Below are 26,789 nucleotides of genomic sequence, written 5' to 3'. Positions count from 1 at the left end.
GGGTCCATTCTTTGGCTTCTTCCCGGCAGCTTGCTTACCGGGCGCGGCAACTCCCTTGCCGTCCTTCTTGAAGTTCTTCTTACCCTTGCCTTTCTTGAACTTAGTGGTTTTATTCACCATCAACACTTGATGTTCCTTTTTGACTTCTACCTCTGCTGATTTCAGCATTGAATATACCTCAGGAATGGTCTTTCCCATCCCCTACATATTGAAGTTCATCACAAAGCTCTTGTAGCTCGGTGGAAGCGACTGAAGGATTCTGTCAATGACCGCGTCATCCGGGAGATTAACTCCCAGCTGAGTCAAGCGGTTATGCAACCCAGACATTTTGAGTATGTGCTCACTGACAGAACTATTTTCCTTCATCTTACAGCAGAAGAACTTGTCGGAGACTTCATATCTCTCGACCCGGGCATGAGCTTGAAAACCCATTTTCAGCTCTTCGAACATCTCATGTGCTCTGTGTCTCTCAAAATGCTTTTGGAGCCCTGGTTCTAAGCTGTAAAGCATGCTGCACTGAACGAGGGAGTAATCATCAGCACGTGACTGCCAAGCGTTCATAACGTCTTGGTTCTGTGGGACGGGTGCTTGTAGGACATAATCTTTCTTGGCAGCTATGAGGATGATCCTCAGGTTCCGGACCCAGTCCGTATAGTTGCTGCCATCGTCTTTCAGCTTGGTTTTCTCTAGGAACGCGTTGAAGTTGAGGACAACGTGGGCCATTTGATCTACAAGACATATTGTAAAGATTTTAGACTAAGTTCATGATAATTAAGTTCATCTAATCAAATTATTCAATGAACTCCCACTCAGATAGACATCCCTCCAGTCATCTAAGTGAAACATGATCCGAGTTAACTAGGCCGTGTCCGATCATCACGTGAGACGGACTAGCCAACATCGGTGAACATCTTCATGTTGATCGTATCTTCTATACGACTAATGCTCGACCTTTCGGTCTTCCGTGTTCCGAGGCCATGTCTGTACATGCTAGGCTCGTCAAGTCAACCTAAGTGTATTGCGTGTGTAAATCTGGCTTACATCCGTTGTATTCGAACGTTAGAATCTATCACACCCGATCATCACGTGGTGCTTCGAAACAACGAACCTTCACAATGGTGCACAGTTAGGGGGAACACTTTCTTGAAATTATTACGAGGGATCATCTTATTTAAGCTACTGTCATTCTAAGCAAATAAGATGTAAAACATGATAAACATCACATGCAACCAAATAGTGACATGATATGGCCAATATCATTTGCTCCTTTTGATCTCCATCTTTGGGGCTCCATGATCATCGTTGCCACCGGCATGACACCATGATCTCCATCATCATGTCTTCTTGAAGTTGTCTCGTCATCTATTACTTCTACTACTATGGCTAACGCTTTAGCAATAAAGTAAAGTAATTACATGACGTTTATGTTGACACGTAGGTCATAAATAAATAAAGACAACTCCTATGGCTCCTGCCGGTTGTCATACTCATCGACATGCAAGTCGTGATTCCTATTACAAGATAATGATCATATCATACATCACATATATCATTCATCACATCCTTTGGCCATATCACATCACAAAACACTTGCTGCAAAAACAAGTTAGATGTCCTCTAATTGTTGTTGCAAGTTTTTACGTGGCTGCTATAGGTTTCTAGCAAGAACGTTTCTTACCTACGCCAAAACCACAACGTGAATTGCTAATTTCTATTTACCCTTCATAAGGACCCTGTTCATCGAATCCGATCTGACTAAAGTGGGAGAGACAGACACCCGCCAGCCACCTTATGCAACTAGTGCATGTCAGTCGGTGGAACCAGTCTCACGTAAGCGTACGTGTAAGGTCGGTCCGGGCCGCTTCATCCCACAATGCCGCCGAATCAAGATAAGACTAGTAACGGAAAGATAATTGACAATATCGACGCCCACAACTACTTTGTGTTCTACTCGTGCATAGTAACTACGCATAGACCTAGCTCTGATACCACTATTGGGGAACGTAGCAGAATTTTAAAATTTTCTACGCATCACCAAGATCAATCTATGGAGTCATCTAGCAATGAGGGAGAGAGGAGTGCATCTACATATCCTTGTAGATTGCGAGCGGAAGCGTTCAAGAGAACGGGGTTGATGGAGTCGTACTCGTCGTGATCCAAATCACCGAAGATCCTAGCGCCGAACGGACGGCACCTCCGCGTTCAACACATGTACGGAGCGAGGACGTCTCCCGTGCCTTGATCCAGCAAGGAGGAGGGAGAGGTTGAAGAAGAGGGCTCCAACAGCAGCACGACGGCGTGGTGGTGGTGAAGCTGCAGTACTGCGGCAGGGCTTCGCCAAGCTCTTATGGAGGAGGAGAGGTGTTGGGGAGGGGAGGGGCTGCGCCTTGGATGTTGTATGCAGCCCTCCCCTTGCCCCTCTATTTATAGGGGAAGGAGGAAGGGGGCCGGCCCCCTCTAGATGAGATCTAGAGGGGGGCAAGGGGAGGGGGCTTGCCCCCCAAGCAAGGGGGGCGCCCCCTTTAGGGTTTCCCCCCCAACCCTAGGCGCATGAGCCCAAGGGGGGATGCGGCCAGCCCATGTAGGGCTGGTTCCCTGTCCACTACAGTGCATTAGGCCCTCCGAGAGAGGTGGCCCCTCCCGGTGGACCCCCGGAACCCCTCCGGTGGCCCCGGTACAATACCGATATGCCTCCGAACCTTTCCGGTGACCGTATGACAACTTCCTACATATAAATCTTCACCTCCGGACCATTCCAGAACTCCTCGTGACGTCCGGGATCTCATCCGGGACTCCGAACAACATTCGGTAATCACATACAAGTCTTCCTAACAACCCTAGCGTCACCGAACCTTAAGTGTGTAGACCCTACGGGTTCGGGAGACATGCAGACATGACCGAGACGACTCTCCGATCAATAACCAACAGCGGGATTTGGATACCCATGTTGGCTCCCACATGCTCCTCGATGATCTCATCGGATGAACCATGATGTCGAGGATTCAATCAATTCGTATACAATTCCCTTTGTCAATCGGTACGTTACTTGCCCGAGACTCGATCGTCCGTATCCCAATACCTTGTTCAGTCTCGTTACCGGCAAGTCACTTCACTCGTACCGTAATGCATGATCCCGTGATCAACCACTTGATCACATTGAGCTCATTATGATGATGCATTACCGAGTGGGCCCAGAGATACCTCTCCGTCATACGGAGTGACAAATCCCAGTCTCGATTCATGCCAACCCAACAAACACTTTCGGAGATACCTGTAATGTACCTTTATAGTCACCCAGTTACGTTCTGACGTTTGGCACACCCAAGGCACTCCTACGGTATCCAGGAGTTGCACAATCTCATGGTCTAAGGAAATGATACTTGACATTCAGAAAAGCTACAGCAAACGAACTACACGATCTTTGAGCTAAGCCTAGGATTGGGTCTTGTCCATCACATCATTCTCCTAATGATGTGATCCCGTTATCAATGACATCTAATGTCCATAGTCAGGAAACCATGACTATCCTTTGATCAACGAGCTAGTCAACTAGAGGCTCACTAGGGACGTGTTGTGGTCTATGTATTCACACATGTATTACGATTTCCGGATAACACAATTATAGCATGAACAATAGACAATTATCATGATCAATGAATTATAATAATAACCATTTTATTATTGCCTCTAGGGCATATTTCCAACAGAAATACGGTTTCGTGGTGCTCCTGGATGTTTTCGTGGTATATGAATATATATAGGAGGAAGAAGTAGGTCGGTGGAGCAACGAGGGGGCCCACGAGGGTGGAGGGCGCGCCTAGGGGGGTAGGCACGCCCCTGCCTTGTGGCCTCCTCGATTGTTTCTTGGCGTCCACTCCAAGTCCCCTGGATCACGTTTGTTCCAAAAATAACTCTCCCAAAGGTTTCATTCCGTTTGGATTCCGTTTGATATTCCTTTTCTGTGAAACACTGAAATAGGCAAAAAACAACAATTTGCACTGGGCGTTGGGTTAATAGGTTAGTCCCAAAAGTAATATAAAAGTGTAAAATAAAGCCCATTAACATCCAAAACAGAATATATAATAGCATGAAACAATAAAAAATTATAGATACGTTGGATGACCGAGACATCTCTCTGGTCAATAACCAATAGCGGAACCTGGATGCCCATATTGGCTCCTACATATTCTACGAAGATCTTTATCGGTCGAACCGCATAACAATATACATTGTTCCCTTTGTCATTGGTATGTTACTTACCCGAGACACCTTAGAGCATCTTTATAATCACCCAGTTATGTTGTGATGTTTGATAGCACACTAAGTGTTCCTCCGGTATTCGGGAGTTGCATAAGCTCATAGTCATAGGAACATGTATAAGTCATGAAGAAAGTAATAGCAACAAACTAAACAATCATAGTGCTAAGCTAACGGATGGTTCAAGTCAATCTTATCATTCTCTAATGATGTGACCCCGTACATCAAATGATAGCTTTTTATCCATGGCTAGGAAACATAACCATCTTTGATTAATGAGCTAGTCAAGTAGAGGCATACTAGGGATACCCTATTTGTCTATGTTTCACACATGGACTAAGTTTCCGGTTAATACAATTCTAGCATGAACAATAAACATTTATCATGATATAAGGAAATATAAATAACAACTTTATTATTGCCTCTAGGGCATATTTCCTTCAGTCTCCCACTTGCACTAGAGTCAATAATCTAGTTCGCATCGTCATGTGATTTAACACCAATTGTTCACATCTCCATGTGACAAAGGGATTACTAGAGTCAATAATATAGTTCACATCACTATGTGATTAACACCCAAAGAGATCATGTTTTTCTTGTGAGAGAATTTTAGTCTACGGGTCTGCAACATTCATATCTGTATGTATTTTGCAAATTTCTATGTCTACAATACTCTGCACGGAGCTACTTTATCTAATTGCTCCCACTTTCAATATGTATCTAGATCCAGACTTAGAGTCATCTAGATCGGTGTCAAAAGCTTGCATCGACGTAACTGTTTATGACGAACTCTTTTATCACCTCCATAACCGAGAAATATTTCCTTAGTCCTATAAGGATAATTTTGACCGCTGTCCAGTGATCTACTCCTAGATCACTATTATACTCACTTGCCAAAATCATGCTAAGGTATACAATAGGTCTGGTACACAGCATAGCATACTTTATAGAACCTATGACTGAGGCATAGGGAATGAATTTTTTATTCTCTTTCTATTTTCTGTCGTGGTCGGGTTTTTGAGTCTTTACTCAACTTCACACCTTCCAACACAGTCAAGAACTCCTTCTTTAACTGTTCCATTTTGAACTACTTTCAAAACTTGTCAAGGTATGTACTCATTGAAAAATTTATCAAGCGTCTCGATCTATCTCTATAGAACTTGATGCCCAATATGTAAGCAGCTTTACCGAGGTCTTTCATCGAAAAAATCTTATTCAAGTATCCTTTTATGCTATCTAGAAATTCAGTATCATTTCCGATCAACAATATGTCATCCACATTTAATATCAGAAATGCTATAGAGCTCCGACTCACTTTCTTGTAAATACAGGCTTTTCCAAAAGTCCATATAAAACTATATGCTTTGATCAACTCATCAAATCGTATATTACAACTCCGAGATGCTTGGACCAGTCCATAGATGGATCGCTGGAGCTTGCACACTTTGTTAGCACCTTTAGGATTAACAAAACCTTCTGGTTGCATCATATACAACTCTTCTTTAATAAATCCATTAAGGAATGTAGTTTTGATATCCATTTGCCAGATTTCATAAAATGTGGCAACTGCTAACATGATTCAGACATACATTTAAGCATCAATACGAGCGAGAAAATCTCATCGTAGTCAACACCTAGAACTTGTCGAAAACATTTTACGATGATACGTCTCCAACGTATCTATAATTTTTGATTGTTCCATGCTATTATATTATCTGTTTTGGATGTTTATGGGCTTTATTATACACTATTATATGAGTTTTGGGACTAACCTATTAACCTAGAGCCTAGTGCCAGTTTCTGTTTTTCCTTGTTTTAGAGTACCGCAGAAAAGGAAAATCAAACGGAGTCCAATTGACCTGAAACTTCACGGAACTTATTTTTGTAACTGAAGCAATCCAGGAGACTTGGAGTAGACGTCAGGGAAGCTTCGAGGGAGGCATGAGGCAGGGAGGCGCGCCCTACCCCTGGGCACGCCCCCACCCTCGTGGGCCCCTCGTGGCTCCCCTGACCGACTTCTTTCGCCTATATATGTCCATATACCCTAAAAACATCGGGGAGCATAATAAATCGGGAGTTCCGCCACCAGAAGCCTCCGTAGCCACCGAAAACCAATCTAGACCCGTTCCGGCACCCTACCGGAGGGGGAAATCCCTCTCTGGTGGCCATCTTCATAATCCCGGTGCTCTCCATGATGATGAGGGAGTAGTTCACCCTCGGGGCTGAGGGTATGTACCAGTAGCTATGTGTTTGATCTCTCTCTCTCATGTTCTTGAGGTGGTACAATCTTGATGTATCGCGAGCTTTGCTATTATATTTGGATCTTATGATGTTTCTCCCCCTCTACTCTCTTGTAATGGATTGAGTTTTCCCTTTGAAGTTATCTTATCCGATTGAGTCTTTAAGGATTTGAGAACACTTGATGTATGTCTTGCATGTGCTTATCTATGGTGACAATGGGATATCACGTGATCCACTTGATGTATGTTTTGGTGATCAACTTGCGAGTTCCGTGACCTCGTGAACTTATGCATAGGAGTTGTCTCACGTTTTCATCTTGACTCTCCGGTAGAAACTTTGGGGCACTCTTTGAAGTTCTTTGTGTTGGTTGAATAGATGAATCTGAGATTGTGTGATGCATATCGTATAATCATACCCACAGATACTTGAGGTGACATTGGAGTATCTAGGTGACATTAGGGTTTTGGTTGATTTGTGTCTTAAGGTGTTATTCTAGTACGAACTCTAGGATAGATTGAAGGAAAGAATAGCTTCGTGTTATTTTACTACGGACTCTTGAATAGATCGATCAGAAAGAATAACTTTGAGGTGGTTTCATACCCTACCATAATCTCTTTGTTTGTTCTCCGCTATTAGTGACTTTGGAGTGACTTTTTGTTGCATGTTGAGGGATATTTATATGATCCAATTATGTTATTATTGTTGAGAGAACTTGCACTAGTGAAAGTATGAACCCTAGGCCTTGTTTCCTAGCATTGCAATACCGTTTGTGCTCACTTCTATCATTAGTTACCTTGCTGTTTTTATATTTTTCAGATTACAAAAACCTTTATCTACCATCCATATTGCACTTGTATCACCATCTCTTCGCCGAACTAGTGCACCTATACAATTTACCATTGTATTGGGTGTGTTGGGGACACAAGAGACTCTTTGTTATTTGGTTGCAGGGTTGCTTGAGAGAGACCATCTTCATCCTACGCCTCCCACGGATTGATAAACCTTAGGTCATCCACTTGAGGGAAATTTGCTACTATCCTACAAACCTCTGCACTTGGAGGCCCAACAACGTCTACAAGAAGAAGGTTGTGTAGTAGACATCATGCGACAATTCAAGCTTTGTAGATAGTAACACTACTATCAGTGTCTGTCTTACTCTTAAAGATCCATTTATTCTGAATGGCTCACCGATCATCGGGCAAGTCAATCAAAGTCCATACTTTGTTCTCATACATGGATCCCATCTCAGATTTCATGGCCTTAAGCCATTTCACGGAATCTGGGCTCATCATCGCTTCCTCATAGTTCGTAGGTTCGTCATGGTCTAGTAACATGACTTCCAGAATAGGATTACCGTACCACTCTCGTGCGGAACAACTTTGGTTGACCTACGAGGTTTGGTAGTAACTTGATCTGAAGTTTCATGATCATCATCATTAACTTCCTCACTAATTGGTGCAGGCATCACTGGAACTGATTTCAGGGATGAGCTACTTTCCAATTCGAGAGAAGGTACAATTACCTCATCAAGTTCTATATTCCTCACACTCACTTCTTTCGAGAGAAACTCCTTCTCTAGAAAGGATCCATTCTTAGCAACAAAGATCTTGCCTTCAGATCTATGATAGAAGTTGTACCCAACAGTTTCTTTTGGGTATCCTATGAAGATGCACTTCTCCGATTTGGGTTTGAGCTTATCAGGCCGAAACTCTTTCACATAAGCATCGCAACCCCAAACTTTAAGAAACGACAGCTTAGGTTTCTTGCTAAACCACAATTCATACGATGTCATCTCAACGGATTTTTAGACGGTGCCCTATTTAACATGAATGCAGCTGTCTCTAATGCATAACCCCAAAACGATAGTGGTAAATCGGTAAGAGACATCATAGATCGCACCATATCTAATAAAGTACGGTCACGACGTTCGGACACACCATTACGCTGTGGTGTTCCAGGTGGCGTGAGTTGCAAAACTATTCGACATTGTTTCAATTGAAGGCCAAACTTGTAACTCAAATATTTCATCTCTGCGAGCAGATCGTAGAAACTTTATTTTCTTGTAACGATGATTCTCCACTTCACTCTGAAATTCTTTGAACTTTTCAAAAGTTTCAGACTTGTGTTTCATTAAGTAGATATACTCATATCTGCTCAAATCATTTGTGAAGGTCAGAAAATAATGATACCCGCTGTGAGCCTCAACACTCATTGGATCGCATACATCAGTATGTATTATTTATAATAAGTCTGTTGGTCGCTCCATTGTTCCGGAGAACGGAGTCTTAGTTAGCTTGCCCATGAGGCATGGTTCGCAAGCATCAAGTGATTTCAAAAGTCCATCAGCATGGAGTTTCTTCATGCGCTTTACACCAATATGACCTAAACGGCAGTACCAAATATGTTGTACTATCATTATTAACTTTGCATCTTTTGACTTCAATATTATGAATATGTGTAACACTACGATCGAGATTCAATAAACCATTCACCTTGGGTGTATGACCACAATAGGTTTTATTCATGTAAACAGAATAACAATTATTCTTTGACTTAAATGAATAACTGTATTGCAATAAACATGATCCAGCCATATTATGCTCAACGCAAACACCAAATAACATTTATTTTAGGTTCAACACTAATCCCGAAGGTAAAGGGAGCATGCGATGGTGATCTTATCAACCATGGAATCACTTCCAACACACATCGTCACCTTGCTCTCAACTAGTCTTTGTTCATTTTGGAACTCATGTTTCAAGTTACTAATCATAGCAACTGAACCAGTATCAAATACCCAGGGGTTACTATGAACACTAGTAAAGTACACATCAATAACATGTATATCATATATACTTTTGTTCACTTTTCCATCCTTCTTATCCGCCAAATATTTGGAGCAATTCCGCTTCCAGTGACCATTTTCTTTGCAGTAGAAGCACTCAGTTTCATGCTTGGGTCTAGCTTTGGGCTTCTTCATGGGAGTGACAACTCGCTTGTCATTCTTCTTGAAGTTCCCTTTCTTTCCCTTGCCCTTTTACTTGAAACTAGTGGTCTTATCAACCATCAACATTTGATGCTTTTCTTGATTTCTACCTTCATTGATTTCAGCATCACGAAGAGCTCGGGAATCATTTTCTCATCCTTTGCATATTATAGTTCATCAAGATGTTCCAGTAACTTGGCGATAGTGACTAGAGAACTCTGTCGATCACTATCTTATCTACAAGATTAACTCCCACTTGATTCAAGCGATTGTAGTACTCAGACATTCTGAGCACATGCTCACTGGTTGAGCTATTCTCCTCCATCTTGTAGGCAAAGTACTTGTCAGAGGTCTCATACCTCTCGACTCGGGCATGAGTTTGAAATACCAATTTCAGCTCTTGGAACATCTTATATGCTCCGTGGCATTCAAATCGCATATGAAGTCCCGGTTCTAAGCCGTAAAGCATGGCGCACTAAACTATCAAGTAGTCATCATACCGAGCTTGCCAAACGTTCATAACGTCTGCATCTGCTCCTGCAATAGGTCCGTCATCTAGCGGTGCATCAAAGACATAATTCTTCTGTGCAGCAATGAGGATAATCCTCATATCACGGACCCAGTCCGCATCATGGCTACTATCATCTTTCAACTTGCTTTTCTCTAGGAACATATCAAAAATAAAATAGGGGAGCTATACGCGAGCTATTGATCTACAACAACATAGACATGTAAAAAATACTATCAGGTACTAAGTTCATGATAAATTAAAGTTCAATTAATCATATTACTTAAGAACCCCCACTTAGATTGACATCCCTCTAATCATCTAAGTGATCACGTGATCCATATCAACTAAACCATGTCCGAACATCACATGATATGGAATAGTTTTCAATGGTGAACATCAGTATGTTGATCATATCTACTATATGATCCACGATCGACCTTTCGGTCTCAGTGTTTCGAGGCCATATCTGCATATGCTAGGCTCGTCAAGTTTAACACGAGTATTTTGCTTGTGCAAAATTGGCTTGCACCCATTGTATGTGAACGTAGAGCTTATCACACCCGATCATCACGTGGTGTCTCGGCACGACGAACTGTCGCAACGGTGCATACTTAGGGAGAACACTTATACCTTGAAATTTAGTGAGAGATCATCTTATAATGCTATCACCGTACTAAGCAAAATAAGATGCATAAATGATAAACATCACATGCAATCAATATAAGTGATATGATATGGCCATCATCATCTTGTGCCTTTGATCTCCATCTCCAAAGAACCGTCATGATCACCATCATCACCGGCTTGACACCTTGATCTCCATCGTAGCATCGTTGTCGTCTCACCAACTATTGCTTCCACGACTATCGCTACCGCTTAGTGATAAAGTAAAGCAATTACATGGAGATTGCATTTCATACAATAAAGCGACAACCATATGGCTCCTGCCAGTTGCCGATAACCGTGTTACAAAACATGATCATCTCATACAACAATTTATATAATCACGTCTTGACCATATCACATCACAACATGCCCTGCAAAAACAAGTTAGACGTCCTCTACTTTGTTGTTGCAAGTTTTACATGGCTGCTACGGGCTTAGCAAGAACCGTTCTTACCTACGCATCAAAAACCACAATGTGGTATAGTGATTGATTTTGATCTTCAGAAAGAACCCTGTTCATTGAATCCGATTCAACTAAAGTTGGAGAAACTGACACCCGCCAGCCACCTGTGTGCAAAGCACGTCGGTAGAACCAGTCTCATGAACGCAGTCATGTAATGTCGGTACGAGCCGCTTCATCCAACAACATCGCCGACTCAAGAAACAACTAGTGACGACAAGCAATATGTATATACCCACGCCCACAACTCCTCTGTGTTCTACTCGTGCATATAACATCTACGCATAGAGCTAGCTCTGATGCCACTGTTGGGGAGCGCAGTATTTCAAAAAAATTCCTATGATCACGCAATATCTATCTAGGAGATGCATAGCAACAAGAGGGGAGAGTGTGTCTACGTACCCTCGTAGACCGAAAGCGGAAGCATTTATCAATGCAGTTGATGTAGTCGTACACCTTCACGATCCGTCCCGATCAAGTACCGAACGTATGGCACATCAGCGTTCAGCACACATTCAGCTCGATGACGTCCTCGCCTTCTTGATCCAGCAAGATGATAAGACAAAAAGGGAGAAAGTCTCACATTGACGCAGCTAATCAATGGGCTATGGAGATGCCCACCGATTGATGTCAATGCAAGGAGTAGGGATTTCCATGCAATGGATGCACTAGAGCCATACATATATGAAAGCTCATCAAAGAAACTAAGTGGGTGTGCATCCAACTCGCTTGCTCATGAAGACTAGGACATTTGAGGAAGCCCATCATTGGAATATACAAGCCAAGTTCTATAATGAAAAATTCCCACTAGTATATGAAAGTGACAAAATAAGAGACTCTCTATCATGAAGATCATGGTGCTACTTTGAAGCACAAGCGTGGAAAAAGGATAGTAACATTGTCCCTTCTCTCTTTTTCTCTCCTTTTTTGTTTGTTATTTGGGCCTTCTTTATTTTTTTGGCCTCTTTTCTCTTTTTTTTCGTCCGGAGTCTCATCCCGACTTGTGGGGAAATCATAGTCTCCATCATCCTTTCCTCACTGGGACAATGCTCTAATAATGATGATCATCACACTTCTTTTTACTTACAACTCAAGAATTACAACTCAATACTTAGAACAAAATATGACTCTATGTGAATGCCTCCGGTGGTGTACCGGGATTGCGATGAATCAAGAGTGACATGTATGAAAAATTGAGCATGGTGGCCTTGCCACAAATACGATGTCATGCAAAGCAATATGACAATGATGATGCGTGTCATAATAAATGGAACGGTGGAAAGTTGCATGGCAAATATATCTCGGAATGTCTATGGAGATGCCATAATTGGTAGGTATGGTGGCTATTTTGAGGAAGATATAAGGAGGCTTATGTGTGATAGAGCGTATCATATCATGGGGTTTGGATGCACCGGCGAAGTTTGCACCAACTCTCAAGGTGAGAAAGGGCAATGCATGGTACCGAAGAGGCTAGCAATGATGGAAAGGTGAGAGTGCGTATAATCCATGGACTCAACATTAGTCATAAAGAACTCACATACTTATTGCAAAAATCTACAAGTCATCAAAACCAAGCACTACACACATGCTCCTAGGGGGATAGATTGGTAGGAAAAGACCATCGCTCGTCCCTGACCGCCACTCATAAGGAAAGCAATCAAAGAACACCCCATTCTTCAAATTTGTCACATAACGTTTACCATACGTGCATGCTATTTGACTTGCCAACTTCAACACAAGTATTCATCAATTTCACAATTACTCAACTAGCACACCTCTAATATTACCACCTTTATATATCAAAACCATCTATCAAGCATCCAACTTCTCTTAGCTAAACCCTAGAAGCTAGCCTATGGTATGATTGTATGTTGTCCTACGGACTAAAACCCTCCGGTTTATATAGACACTGGAGGGGGCTAGGGTGACAGAAGGTCGGTTACAAAGGAGGAGATATACATATCCGTATTGCCTAGCTTGCCTTCCACGCCAAGTAGGGTCCTATCCGGACACGAGACGAAGTCTTAAATCTTGTATCTTCATAGTCCAATAGTCCGGCCAAAGGATATAGTCCGGCTGTCCGGAGACCCCCTAATCCAGGACTCCCTCAGTAGCCCCTGAACCAGGCTTCAATGAGGATGAGTCCGGCGCGCAGTGTGTCTTCGGCATTGCAAGGCGGGTTCCTCCTCCGAATACACCACGGAAGAATTTTGAATATAAGGATAGTGTCCGACCCTGCAAAATAAGTTCCATATACCACCGTAGAGAGAATAATATTTCCACAAATCTAATCTGCTGACACGTTTTGGCAACATGACATTATGCCGTGGCCCGGTGATTATTTGAACCGTTTCCTTTAACTAGCCCCGCACATAACGCGAGGCAGTTTCTTGACACGTCTTGTCAAAGCAGAGATCGTGTCCCCCTTATTACGGGATTCTCATCAATACGGGTGTGGGTAACCCAACCGCGCCATCGATTACGGTGCTTGGGGGATAAGCGAGTTTTACCAGGCTAGTGGGGGCGCATAGTTTCGGCCGCCCTTATAAAGGGACAAGGTTTAACCTTTTTCTACCCACGCCTTCTTCCTCCTTGCTCATCCATTATTGCGCACTCGAGCTCCAACGCCCAAGTCCACATCCTTCTCCTCAACCTTCTCCAAACATGTCCGGAGCGGGAGGCAAGTGGATGGCGTCCTCCGTCATGGAGGGACACATCAAAAAGCTGCGCGGGGCCGGATACCTAGCCGCGAATATCGCGCATCGGCTGCCCGCTGCGGGGCAGATCGTCCCTACCCCGGAACCTCACGAGAGGGTAGTTTTCCTCCACCACTTCCTCCGCGGACCGGGGTTTCCCCTCCATCCATTCGTCCGTGGTCTCATGTTCTACTACGGGCTGGACTTCCATGATCTGGCCCCGAACTTCATCCTCAACATTTCGGCGTTCATCATCGTGTGTGAGGCTTTCCTCCGCATCTGGCCCCACTTCGGCCTGTGGCTAAAGACCTTCAATATCAAGCCGAAGGTGGTGGGAGGCCAACAAGAAGAATGCGGCGGAGCCATGGTGGGCAAGATGCCCAATGTTATATGGCTCGAAGGCTCCTTCGTGGAGACCATAAAGGGGTGGCAATCGGCGTGGTTCTACATCACCGAGCCGCGCGACACCAACTGGGTGGTGGCCCCCGAGTTTCGATCCAGAATCCCCACGCGGCTCACCTCCTGGAAAGAGAAGGGCCTGTCCTGGGGTTCATTGGTGGAGCTGGACAGACTCCAGAAATGTATCCGGAATATGGCAGGCAAGAAGCTCAAGCTTGTCAACATAGTCCAGGTCATGCTCATCCGCCGGATCCTCCCGTGTCAACAACGGGATTTCAATTTGTGGGAGTTCGACCCGGCCCAGCACCAGACTCTGAGAGAGCTCTTCGACACGACGCACAAGGACGTCTGGAGGGTGCTGTTCAAGGGCGCCGAGGTCCCTCCCTCTCTCACCGAGGACCGCGGGCTAAGCGCGAAGCGCCTAGCGCATTCGGTGAGTTCTACACATCTGGTAGGATATTTATTTCCCCTAGCTTAACCATGTGCGGGGTCTGAGCTCCATGCCTTTGACAGGACTGGGAGGAGACGTCAGGGTAGATTAACTATCCGGCCCCTCTGCCCGAAGACACTGCGGACGCTCTCCTGACGGAGATGCTGACTCCAGCTCCTTACAAGGTGCCGGAGAAGACCAAGAAGGCCAAGGGAACCCGAAAGAGTTCCCGACGCCAGGTGTTATCGGACTCATTGTCCGATAACTCCAAGACGCACTCCTCCCCCGAAGACGAGGAGGAAGATGAAGATGCTCCCCCTCCAATCGGGGGAGACAAGAAAAGGAAGGCCGCCCTAACCGGGGGGGGGGGGCGAAGGGTCCAAGAAGGGAAGGACTCTCCTTCCGGACTGCTCCACCACCGCCGCCGAAGGAGAAGACTAGTGGCTGCTCAGGGCCAAGCCCCTGGCGAAGTCGTAAGTATTCAGATGCCAGAGTAACTCATAGCATACCTTTGTCGCACTGCTTCTCCTAACGCCGAATTATGATTATGCAGACCGCCACGAGCCCGTATCGACGTATCGTCGGACGGCTCCCTGGGCTCGTCGGATATAGATAGCGATCCACTTCCGACCGCCACCTCCCCTTGCCCTACGGGAAACACCGAGGTATTGTCTCAAGAGGCACCGGGTCGAGGGGAGACAGTCCCGGAGGCGCCTCGAGGCGACCTTCCAGATTCCGGGAGCAGAGGGAGCAAGGCTCCCGAGGGCTCCGAGTTCGGCCCTCAGCCGAACACCGCGCCGGAACCTCCAGTGGTTCCGGACTCAGGCATGCGGCCTCCTTCCAAAAGGGGCAAGACGCCTATGCCGGTGACCTCTGTCCATCCAGAGGCACCGAACAATCTGCTGGGAGCGCTTCGCAGCGCTTCCATCGACGAAGAGCACCGCACTATTATGAGTGCGGTGATCCAGAAGGTTTAGTCCGCCAAGAGCGGACTGACTGAAGCCTGTGCCAGCCTTCTGACAGGCTTTGAGGTAAGTATTTGAAATATAGGAAATTTTTTACCGCATAGACAGTAGCCCCTGATGCTCTGTTTGGTGTTCACAAAGAAAAGCCGAACAGAGGATCAAACAATATCGCATGAGTCTAATATAAGTATGTCTATATGCGTATGTAGGCTTCGCTGCTGGCCTCTGCCGCACTGACTGCGGAGGTCGCCACACTGAAGCAGGACCTCGAAGGGTCCAAGGAAGAGCTCGGCCTTGCCAAGAGGCAGCTCGAGGAGAACAAAGGTAAGTAGTACCTAGTCTATGGATATATATAAAAAGAATGCGATTGCAAAATGACAGGATCATCGTAAATTTGCTAGGGGCCACGACCGAGGTGGTGACCCTGAAGCAAGCGCTATCCGAGGCCGAAAACAAAGCGTCTAAGGAGCGCACCGAGTGGGAAAGGCATGAGGCACGGGTGGGCGAGGTGCAGCAAGAGCTCCACGCTCTCGTGACGAAGCACGAGGCGTTGGAGCTTGACTTGAAGACGCGAGAGTCCGAGCTTGCCACGGCCCTTGAGAGTGCAAAGAGTGCCAAGGCCGAAGCCCAAAAGGCCCTCCAGGAGGTTGATGCGATGAAGAAGATAGCAGCGCGTAAGGCATTCTATATGCAAAGCAAGCATGTGAAAGTGAATTACTTGTTACTTACCCGAATCCGGAGTTCTCGAGGAGCATTCGCAGATTTTGCCCCGCAGCGTGTCGGATGCCGCACAGTTTTACCAGGCCGAGGAGGGAAGCTCAACGGAGAAGCTGTTTTGGTCTCAGTATACTGGGACCGAACACCAGATGCCTCTGAGCGACCAGCTGAAGCAACTGGTCGAGCTCCACAAGGCGGCCGAACAGTCCATGAAGGGCTTTATAGTCCGGATGTGGCCTGGTGACGCCCTTCCCAACAGCTACTTCGGCCTGGTGAGGCGGCTTGTGGATGTCTGCCGACGGCTGGAAGTCATCAAGCGGTCCGTCTGCATCGAAGGTGCCCGCCGGGCTTTCGCCCGTGTGAAGGTGCAATGGGCCAAGATGGACGCCGTGAAGCTGGTGAAGGAAGGGCCGCCGCAGGGCAAGGAGCATCGCCACCCCGAGATGTACTATGAGGGTGTCCTGAAGGGTGCCCGTCTCGTAGCGGACGAGTGTGCAAAAGATGTAATATTTGAATGAACTTGCTCGTGTAATCATGTATTATGAAAACTTGTTCATATGCGCTATGCAACGCTTGTCTGAATTTAAAATATTACCTTCTGTTCGGCTGTTTATCAAATCTGAGAGATGGCTAGTCGTCGGCTTCTGCCCCCACGCCACGAGTGCTGGGGTGTTCGGGATAAACCTGAGCACTCTTGTTCCCATTGTTGGGTCCTTCGAGGGAGGTGTTCAGCACAACAAACAAGGCAATTGGACTATAATGCGTTATCACTCTCACTTAGCCATAGAATTCTATAATTTTAAATTTTGGCGAAGCCCCTAGTATTCGGAAGGCTGAATTCGGGGCGCGATACACGCCTTAAGCCGGACAGGGCCGACTCCTCACTCTAAGCGGCATAAGTCTTTAGGGACTTGAAACCTCTCGAACAGCGACCAGTCTCTCGCCTTATCATGACAGTCAGTTTTAGCTTTCTCTACTGAGGTGCTTAGCCCAGCAGAACCGGGGCACAATCACAGTAGTTCTCCCAGTGCTACCTTAGCCGATATAGTGGAATGTAAGGTACCAAAACATGGGAGCCGGGCAAACCCAACTATTGACCCAAGACATGATTCGGAGCTGATGCATATAATGCTATAAGTTCGGGGTGCCGCACTGTCAAAAGTGTTCAGACTTCTCACGCCGTATTATGGGGTATGCTTAAGCCCCTAGCGTATTGGTCGTACCAGAGTGTACGGGTGCTAGATGTCGTGAATGAACATATATATAAAAAGGAAGATTGCAATAATAGTCTTAATGCTATGCATTGTTTATTCAAAAAGGTGCGTTGAAGCAGAATGATACAAGTAGTGCGATAAGCAAAAAGTAGGACTGTTTGACATGTCCCTTCCAAGGGCAAGCTGAGGAATAGTATTAAAGCAAATATTTCATTCGTTATCGTAATCCACCTGGGAGTTCCATGGTGTGACATAGCTTTCTGCCTCCTTGGTTGCTGCATCATGTGTTCGACAATCATGCTGCCGGACAGGGTTTCCAGAGATTAAAGTCCTGAAAGAGAAAAATAACAAAGCGGGAAGCCCCTAGTGCGGTTTAAGCCGTGACTTGGGGCGTGCCGCAGTCGTGCCCCCCTCCCCGCCCGTGCCCATGGTATTTTGAATGCGTAATTATGTACGCGTGGCACGGATTTAACCGTTTGGCTGGGACCGGGGTGGGGGCCACATTGCTATGCGAGCTCGGAACGTGCCAGGCGGTCCTGTTGCCGATTACTCCAGGCGCGCTTGAAGGTGTCCGGTTCCTTAATTGGCGAACTAGTGGATTGCCTTAAGAGGCTGCTTTGTGCTTCTGCTGCGAGGGCCGCAGTGTGCTCCTCCGTGCGGAGAGAGCGCTCTGTGTTTCCATTGACTGTGATGACCCCTAGAGGTCCTGGCATTTTGAGCTTGAGATATGCATAATGCGGTACCACATTGAATCTTGCAAATGCGGTTCGCCCGAGCAGTGCATGGTAGCCACTGCGGAACGGGACTATGTCGAAGATTAACTCTTCGCTTCAGAAGTTATCCGGGGATCCGAAGACCACTTCCAGTGTGACTGAGCCTGTGCAATGGGCCTCTACACCTGGTATGACGCCTTTAAAGGTCGTTTTTGTGGGTTTGATCCTTGAGGGATCGATACACATTTTGCGCACTGTGTCCTGATAAAGCAGGTTCAGGCTGCTGCCGCCATCCATAAGGACTCGAGTGAGGTGAAATCCGTCAATGATTGGGTCTAGGACCAATGCGGCGAATCTGCCATGATGGATACTAGTGGGGTGGTCCCTGCGGTCGAAGGTGATTGGACAGGAAGACCATGGGTTGAATTTTGGGGCGACTGGCTCCAACGCATATACGTCCCTGAGCGCACCCTTCCATTCCCTCTTGGGGATGTGGGTTGCGTATATCATGTTCACCGTCCGCACCTGAGGGGGGAACCTCTTCTGTCCTCCAGTGTTTGGCTGCCGGGGCTCCTCCTCGTCATTGCTATGTGACCCCTTATCTTTATTTTTAGCATCTAACTTGCCGGCCTTCTTGAACACCCAACAATCCCTATTTGTGTGGTTGGCTGGCTTGTCGGGTGCTACCTCTTGAGCTTGCGTTGGATTTCCCCGAAGAAGAAGGGATGATGCAGCAGAGTAGCGTAAGTATTTCCCTTAGTTTTTGAGAACCAAGGTATCAATCTAGTAGGAGGCCACGCTCAAGTCCCTCATACCTGCACAAAACGATAGCTACTCGCAACCAGCGCGATTAGGGGTTGTCAATCCCTTCACGGTCACTTATGAGAGTGAGATCTGATAGATATAATATTTTTGGTATTTTTGGTATAGAGATGCAAAGTAAAAAAGCAAAACAAGATTAAAGTGATGGAGATTAATATGATGAGAATAGACCCGGGGGCCATAGGTTTCACTAGTGGCTTCTCTCAAGAGCATAAGTATTCTACAGTGGGTGAACAAATTACTGTTGAGCAATTGACAGAATTGAGCATAGTTATGAGAATATCTAGGCATGATCATGTATATAGGCATCACGTCCGTGACAAGTAGACCGAAACGATTCTGCATCTACTACTATTACTCCACTCATCGACCGCTATCCAGCATGCATCTAGAGTATTAAGTTAAAAACAGAGTAAGGCCTTAAGCAAGATGACATGACGTAGAGAGATAAATCCATGCAATATGAAATAAACCCCATCTTGTTATCCTCGATGGCAACGATGCAATACGTGCCTTGCCGCCCCTTCTGTCACTGGGAAAGGACACCGCAAGATCGAACCCAAAGCTAAGCACTTCTCCCATGGCAAGAACTACCAATCTAGTTGGCCAAACCAAACGGATAATTCGAAGAGACTTGCAAAGATAACCAATCATACATAAAAGAATTCAGAGAAGATTCAAATATTATTCATAGATAGACTTGATCATAAACCCACAATTCATCGGTCTCAACAAACACACCATAAAAAGAAGATTACATCGAATAGATCTCCACAAGAGAGGGGGAGAACTTTGTATTGAGATCCAAAAAGAGAGAAGAAGTCATCTAGCTACTAACTATGGACCCGAAGGTCTGAGGTAAACTACTCACACTTCATCGGAGAGGCTATGATGATGTAGAAGCCCTCCGTGATGACGGCCCTCTCCGGCGGAGCTCCGGAACAGGCCCCAAGATGGGATCTCGTGGATACAGAAAGTTGCGGCGGTGGAATTAGGTTTTTGGCTCCTATTCTGATCGTTTGGGGTACGTATGTATATATAGGAGGAAGAAGTACGTCGGTGGAGCACCGAGGGGCCCATGAGGTAGGGGCACGCCCTAGGGGGTGCCCCCACCCTCGTGACCGCCTCTCTGATGCCTTGGCGTAGGGTCCAAGTCTCCTGGATCACGTTCGGTGAGAAAATCACGTTCCCGAAGGTTTCATTCCGTTTGGACTCCGTTTGATATTCCGTTTCTTCGAAACACTGAAATAGGCAAAAAAAAAACAATTCTGGGCTGGGCCTCCAGTTAATAGGTTGGTCCCAAAAATAATATAAAAGTGGAAAATAAAGCCCAATATAGTCCAAAACAGTAGATAATATAGCATGGAGCAATCAAAAATTATAGATACGTTGGAGACGTATTATCGGGGGTGCCGTGTATTTGACACGAGTGATCGAGTATACGGTCCAAACTGGACGGGCCCGGAGTGCTTCTCTTGAATGGCTTTTTCCGCTGATCGGGTTTAGAGCCTTTGAATCCGGCATTGACTGCTGTATCCTCGGTATTGTCGTTGTTAATGCGGCGGTTATGTTTGTTGCGACGTGACCTGCCATTGCCGTCCTTGGTATCCGAAGTACCATGGTTCTTTGATATGTTATTACTGCGAGCCAGCCAGCTGTCTTCTCCCGTGCAAAAGCGGGTCATGAGTGTCGTGAGGGCTGCCATAGATTTCGGCTTTTCTTGACCAAGGTGCCGGGCTAGCCACTCGTCGCGGATGTTGTGCTTGAAAGCTGCTAGGGCCTCTGCATACGGACATTCGATGATTTGATTTTTCTTTGTTAGGAACCGTGTCCAGAATTGCCGGGCCGATTCTTCTGGCTGCTGAATTATGTGGCTCAAGTCATCGGCATCTGGTGGTCGCACATAAGTGCCCTGAAAGTTGTCGAGGAATGCGGCTTCCAGATCTTCCCAACAGCCAATGGACTCTGCTGGCAAGCTGTTGAGCCAATGCCGAGCTGGTCCTTTGAGTTTTAGTGGGAGGTATTTGATGGCGTGTAGGTCATCACCGCAGGCCATGTGGATGTGTAGGAGGAAATCCTCGATCCATACCGCAGGATCTGTTGTGCCGTCGTATGATTCAATATTTACGGGTTTGAAACCCTCTGGGATTTGATGATCCATTACTTCGTCTGTGAAGCATAGGGGGTGTGCGGCGCCTCTGTGCTGGGCTATGTCGCGACACAGCTCAAATGAGTCTTGCACGCTGTGTTCGGCCCGGCCGGACTTACTTTTACTATATCCGGCGTGACGATTATCGTCTCGCATAGTGGCGCGCCCTCATTATCCGTAGATCGATCTTGCATGTTTTGCTTTGTCCTCCAATACGTCTCGCAAGTCTGGCGTATTTCCCCATGCCTTTTTATTTGAATGGCGTCGGGGTGCGGGATGAGCTTTTGGCTGGAATGTTTCTCTGCCGCGGCCACGAGGTGGCCGATCAGCCGCGTCATACGCCGGGGATGTAGGTTTCGGTGCTTCCTCCTCCACTCGGGGTAGCAACCTACACTTTGGGTAACTCTTGGAGGGGCGTTCGAGTTTATATTCCTCGGCCACCAGGACTTCAGTCCATCTGTCGGCTAGCAAATCTTGATCAGCTTGAAGCTACTCCTGCTTTTTCTTAAGGCTATTTTCCGTGGCTATAAGCCGGCGCTTGAAGCGCTCTTGTTCGATGGGATCCTCTGGCACGACAAATTCGTCATTGTCGAGGCTTGCCTCGTCTTCGGAGGGAGGCATGTTATTATCATCCTCCGCCTCTCCATCTGCCGCTCTCTCAGGAGGGCTGGCTCCTCCATCCTCCTGCTCTAAATCTTGCTGGAGGGGATTGTTGTTGTCTTCGGCACTGTCCGGAGTGCTATTATCTCTGGTGCCGGTATCACCACTTTTGCCTTGGCGGGACTTAGAGCGGCGCCACTGACGCCGGCGCTTGGGTTGCTTCTTGGAGGGGTCATACTCCGTTGTCTCATCGCCATTGCCTTCTTTGGGTGTGTCCACCATGTATATATCGCAGGATGAGGTGGCTGCCTTGTGGGCAGTGGTTCCTCTTCGACTCCCGCATCGTCGCCCATATCGTCGATGTCTTCGGAGTCGAAGTAGAGCATGTCGGTTAAGTCATCGACAGTGGCTACTAAGTGGGTGGTGGGTGGGCGGCGAATTTCTTCGTCATCTGCATCCCAATCCTGCCGGACGTAGTTCGACCAGGTCTCTCCTGACAAGGAGAGAGACCTTAATGAGTTTAGTATGTCGCCAAAGGGTGAGTGCTGAAAAATATCTGCGAAGGTGAACTCCATGATCGGCGCCCAATCGGATTCGACAGGAACGGGCACAGGCGGTTCGGAGTCCGTGGCCGGAGAAGGATCCGACAGTTTGGCAACACGGCTCTCGTGAAGGGTAAGGTCGATATTCGGCTCGATCGCCGCTGAGGATACGGCCTCCGTGACAGGGTCCATCCACCCGTCCATGGATGGCGCAACTGGCTCCGAATTGAGGCTCGGAGCGGCTGCCGGTGCGATCTCCTGATTATGGTCCAATGGTAGAGCTAAATCATACTCATCGTGACCACGCGACGCACAAGGCAGGGGCTCGAATCCGTCGAAGATCAAGTCTCCGCGGATATCAGCCGTGTAGTTTAAGCTTGCGAACCTGACCTAGTGGCCAGGGGCGTAACTTTCGATTTGCTCCAGATGGCCAAGCGAGTTGGCCCGCAGTGCGAAGCCGCCGAACACAAAGATCTGTCCGGGGAGAAAAGTCTCACCCTAGACTGCATCGCTATCGATGATCGTAGGAGCCATCAAGCCTAACAGCAATGACACAGAGGAACTCAACTCTCAATGAAAGCACCAATGTCGGTGTCAAAACCGGCGGATCTCGGGTAGGGGGTCTCGAACTGTGCGTCTAAGGTGGATGGTAACATGAGGTAGGGAACACGATGTTTTACCCAAGTTCAGGCCCTCTTGATGGAGGTAAAACCCTACGTCCTGCTTGATTTATTCTTGATGATATGAGTATTACAAGAGTTGATCTACCACGAGATCAGAGAGACTAAACCCTAGAAGCTAGCCTATGGTATGATTGTATGTTGTCCTACGGACTAAAACCCTCCGATTTATATAGACACCGGAGGGGGCTAGGGTTACAGAAGGTCGGTTACAAAGGAGGAGATATACATATCCGTATTGCCTAGCTTGCCTTCCACGCCAAGTAGAGTCCTATCCGGACACGAGACGAAGCCTTCAATCTTGTATCTTCATAGTCGTACAGTCCGGCCAAAGGATATAGTCCGGCTGTCCGGAGACCCCCTAATCCAGGACTCCCTCAACCGCCGTGCTCTAAAAGATATAAGCGAAGCACTAGAGCAAAAAATTATCCAACTCAAAAGATATAAGTGAAGCACATAGAGTATTCTAATAAATTCCAATTCATGTGTGTCTCTCCAAAAAGGTGTGTACAGCAAGGATTATTGTGGTAAACTAAAAGGCAAAGACTCAAATCATACAGGACGGTCTAAGCAAAACACATATCATGTGGCGAATAAAAATATAGCTCCAAGTAAAGTTACCGATGGACGAAGACGAAAGAGGGATGCCTTCCGGGGCATCCCCAAGCTTAGGATTTTGGTTGTCCTTGGATTTTACCTTGGGGTTCCTTGGGCATCCCCAAGCTTAGGCTCTTGCCACTCCTTGTCCCATAATCCATCAAATCTTTACCCAAAACTTGAAAAATTCACAACACAAAACTTAAAAAAGAAAATCTTCGTGAGCTCCGTTAGTAAAAGAAAATAAGCCACCACTTCAAGGTACTGTAATGAACTCATTATTTATTTATATTGGTATTAAACCTACTGTATCCAAATTTTCTATGGTTCATAAACTCTATTACTAGCCATAGATTTATCAAAATAAGCAAACAACACACGAGAAACAGAATCTGTCAAAAACAGAACAGTCTGTAGTAATCTGTAGGTTTCGAATACTTATGGAACCCCAAAAATTCTAAAATAAATTGCTGGACGTGAGGAATTTATCTATTAATCATCTGCAAAAATAATTAACTAAATATCACTCTCCAGTAAAAAATGGCAGCAATTCTCGTGAGCGCTAAAGTTTCTGTTTTTTTACAGCAAGATCAAAAAGACTTTCCCCAAGTCTTCCCAACGGTTCTACTTGGCACAAACACTAATTAAACACAAAAAACACAACCAAAACAGAGGCTAGATAAATTATTTATTACTAAACAGGAACAAAAAGCAATGACTAAAAATAAAATTGGGTTGCCTCCCAACAAGCGCTATCGTTTAACGCCCCTAGCTAGGCATAAAAGCGAGGATAGATCTAGGTATTACCATCTTTGGTATTCATATTTTTAATGGAGTTATGCTCGAATCCGGGAGGTTCCTTACGTCTCCCTTCATACTCGGAGATTTTTAGATCTAGAGCATCCAACCGCTTATTGCAAAGTGTAATCAATGTATTCATGCGGTGAAGGTTCCCTCCAACATTTTTAAGAGGTTCAATAGACTTTTGAAATTCGCATAATTTATATAAGATTTGGGTTCCCTCAGGAGATGGTTCCTGTTGGGGATATAGCTATCAGTTATGACCCGCCCAGGAGGGGCCGGGTCAGCCCCAATGGCGGGTCACAAAGGAAGCCCAGTAGACATTCAAGACGATAGTTTATTAAATCTTATAGAAGGCCTAAAGGCCTAGAGGCGGCTGAAGGCCCAATATTGTAAACTGCCGTATGTAAGGAAAGTCTTGTAAGGAAAGGAGTGTAAAAGAAGTTACCAAGCCGGACACGATTTATGCGCCGGCCGGGACTCTGTAGGCCATCGGGCGTCAACCCGTGTATATAAGGGGACGACCCGGTGGCGGCTTAGGGCAAGAAACAAGAGATCGAGAACCAAGCCGGCGAACTAGCCTCTTGGTGATCGAAACCCCAGTAATATCAACACAACTAGACGTAGGCTTTTACCTTCATCGTAAGGGGCCGAACTAGTATAAAACCTCTCGTGTCCTTTGTCCCGATTAACCCCTTTAAGCTTCCTAGTTGCGATCGCCCTACGACTAAGTCCTTCTGCTAGGACATCTGCCGTGATAATTCCACGACAGTTGGAGCCCACTGTGGGGCCAGCGCACGGTGGATTTGAGTTCTTGAAGGGCAACTTCGAAGGGCTCAAGGGATACGCTGTGGGCCGGATGACCAAGAGTCGTCGTGGCAAGCTCTACATCGATGACGAAGGTTGGGGCCCCGAGGCCGGCTCAATTGAGTACGGGTACCGGGTCCCCTTTGGCGGAATTCATGTCTTCATCGGCCGGATTGGCGAGTCGGGCCCTGAGCCGGATGTCCACACCAACCTCGTCGAAACGGCTCATCGCGCGAGGTACGCCCGTGTTCAATCTGCCGTGAAGCATGCCTTCGTAGGTTGCATCCACGGCGGTGAATACTCTGAAGGATACGTGGATGGCGGTGAGACGGCCATCTGTTCTGACGCTACATCATCAACGGGCGAGACGGACTCTTTGTATCATATGTAGGATGGCATGCTCGCACTACAAAAAAAAGACACATCCGTGACATTTTGGGCCGAACGAAAAAAAATTCTGTCATACATATGACACTTCTATGATGATAATTGTGACAAAACCCGGTATCATCATAGATGTGGTGGGCTCCTACTTCTATGACAAAAAATCATGACAGAAAATGGGCTTTTCGTCCTGGGCGGGCCGGAGATGCAGCTGCATGACAATCTTTGGGCCGTCCATGACGGAAAAAATCGTGGTAGAAGCGAGGGGGAGGAAAATTTCAGGGAGTTCCCGGTTACGTTGGGAGGTCGGGGGCCGAGAGATGCGCGTTTCTCTCGTACACGTACGCGCGTGTGTGCAAGGCGTTGGCTCTAACTGAACCCGAGCGAGGCGTTGGGCTCTAACTGAACCCGAGTGATTGCACTGCAGGCTACGCGTTACTAAACCCGAGCAATCGATCGATGGCTGTTAACTGAACCCGATCGAGCGATTCCTTCGTTACTGCTGCTAACTGAAGCCGATCGATGGGATGAACAGTGAGCGTTGCGGGGGGGGGGGGGTTGGATGAACAGTGAGCGGTGGCGTTGCCTCTAGATGAACAGGACCCCATGGTGTGGTGGAGGGCTGGATGAACAGTAGACGGTGGAGGGGTGCCCGTGGAGGGGTGGATGAACAGGACCCCGTGGTGTGGAGGGGTGGATGAACAGGACCCCATGGTGTGGAGGGCTGGATGAATAGTAGACGGTGGAGGGGTGGTTGAACAGGACCCCGTGGTGTGGAGGGCTGGATGAATAGTAGACGGTGGAGGGGTGCCCATGGAGGGGTGGTTGAACAGGACCCCGTGGTGTGGAGGGCTGGATGAACAGTAGATGGTGGAGGGGTGGTTGAACAGTAGCCGGTGGAGTAGCGCGCGGTGGAGGCTGGATGAACAGGAGCCCGTGTAGGCTGGATGAACAGGAGCCCGTGGAGGTTGGAGGAGGTCGACGGTGGAGATGAACAGTATCTCGTGGAGTCCCGTTTTGCGGTACGCCACACCCCTCCCGATGAACAGGACCCCCGTTTCGACCGTAGCGCTCCAACACAAGTCCGTTTCCTCCGTTTTGCAGTATGCCACACCCCTCCCGATGAACAGGACCCCCGTTTCGATCGTAGGA

This window comes from Triticum urartu, chromosome 3A (assembly GCF_056163025.1).
Source record: "Triticum urartu cultivar PI428250 chromosome 3A, HENAU_Tu73, whole genome shotgun sequence".
In the NCBI taxonomy this organism is placed as follows: domain Eukaryota; kingdom Viridiplantae; phylum Streptophyta; class Magnoliopsida; order Poales; family Poaceae; genus Triticum; species Triticum urartu.
Note: the sequence above shows the minus strand (reverse complement) of the source record.